This window comes from Tupaia chinensis, unplaced genomic scaffold (genome assembly GCF_000334495.1).
Source record: "Tupaia chinensis unplaced genomic scaffold, TupChi_1.0 Scaffold000184_1, whole genome shotgun sequence".
Lineage (NCBI taxonomy): Eukaryota > Metazoa > Chordata > Mammalia > Scandentia > Tupaiidae > Tupaia > Tupaia belangeri.
In genome coordinates, this window is record NW_006159659.1 from 4,040,021 (window position 1) to 4,042,176 (window position 2,156).

Below are 2,156 nucleotides of genomic sequence, written 5' to 3' on the forward strand. Positions count from 1 at the left end.
AAAATTACAGAATATCTCTGATGAATATAGATGCAAAAATTCTCAACAAGATACTTGCAAATTGTATCCAACAACATATAAAAAAAGATTATTTATCATAACCAGGTAGGCTTTATTCCAGGCATGCAAGGGTGGTTCAACCTATTCAAAATCATAAACGTAATACACTATATTATCAGAAAGAATGATTTAAAAAAAATATGATCTATTTTTTTCTCCCTAATCAGCTTCTCTAAATTAGAGACAGTTGTGAGACACAGGAATGGTTTACTACCTGTTTATGAGGATGTATACAGTATTTTCAACTAGAGTAGTCTTAGGTGTATTTCATGTTGGGTAAATTCTCTATACAAGCTAAATGATGTATAGTGACAGAATGTACTAAAAAAGTGACAAAAATAAATAAAATTAAATAAACAATAATCATTTCAATCAATGCAGAAAAAGCATTTGATAAAATACAACATCACTTCATGATTAAGACTCTCACTAAAATTGGCATAGAAGGGACATTTCTCATCATAATAAAAGCCATATATGAAAAACCTGTAGTTATCATTATACTGAATAGGGAAAAGCTGAAAGCTTTTCCACTAAAAACTGGTACTAGATGAGGCTGCCCGCTTTCTCCACTCCTTTTCAATATAGTGCTAGAAATCTTAGCCAAGGCAATCAGAAAATTGAATAATATAAAAGGCATTCAAATAGGTAAAGAAGAGCTACAAATATCTTTATTAGCAGATGACATGATGGTATATATAGAAGGCTCAAAGATATCCCTGAAAAAACTTCTCAAAGTAATAAATGAATAAAATAAAAGTGTCAGGATACAAAATCAACATCCAAAAATTTATAGCATTTATATATACAAACAACAAGCTGACCAAGGTCAAACTGAAGAGAGTAATCTCATTTACCATACCCACAAAATCTGCAAGATACCTAGGGATAAACCTAACTAATGAAGTCAAAGACCTTTACAAGTAAAATTATTAAAATCTTTAAAAAGATATTGAAAATGATACCAAAAAGATGGAAACACATTCCATGTTCCTGTATAGGAAGAATTAATATAATAAAAATGTCAATTATACTCATATTAATCTACATATTTAATGTAATTCCAATCAAATTACCAGAGACATTCTTCACAGATCTAGAAAAGACAATCACAGAATTTGTCTGGAATCATAAAAGACCCTGTATTGACAAAGCAATCTTGCACAAGAAGAGTGGAGTGGGTGGCATCTCACTCCCTGACCCCAAAATTAATTACAAAGCTGTGATAATCAAAACAGCAAGGTATTGGCATAAAAACAGACAGGTGGACCAATGGGACAGAATAGACCCCAGAAATAAACCCCAAAACATATATGCAACTGACAAAGAATTTTTTACAAAGGTTAATAGTCAATCCAGTGGGAAAAGGAAAATCTCAGCAAAAGGTGCTAGAAAAACTGGGTATCCACCTGCAGAAAGATGAAATTGGACACCTATCTTTCACCATTAACAAAAACCAACACAAAATGGATCACAGTCTTAAGACCTCAAACAAAATAGTGGTGGAAAACACTGGAGAAACTCCGAGAGACATTGTGGCAGGCAAAGACTTTAAATAAGACCCCCAAAGCACAGGCAATAATCCCAAAAATAGACAAGTGGGATTATATCAGATTTACAAGTTTCTGCACAGCAAGAGACACAGCAATTAGTGTCAATTGACATCTGTCAGAATGGAAGAATGTTTTTGTAAACTATGCCTCAGATAAGGGACTGATAACCAGAATACACAGGGAACTCATGCAGCTTACACACACACAAAAAAAATATGATCAACCCTATTAAAAGATGGGAAAATGAGCTAAACAAACAACTCTCTAAGGAAGACATATGGAGAGCCAAAAATCATGTGAAAAAATGCTCAACATCCCTCATCATAAGGAAAATGGAGATTAAAACCATAATGAGGGGACCAGCAGTTAGCGTAATGGCTATGTCGCTGGACTCCCACGTAGTCGACCGCGGTTCGTGTCCCGGACCCGGTGGCTTAAAACTCACGCCGGGCACATGTGCGTGCATGCCCAAGATCCCGAGAGGAGAATGGAGGAGAAGGGATTGCGGCGTGACCATCCCCCCTGGGGGGTGATTTCTCGCTT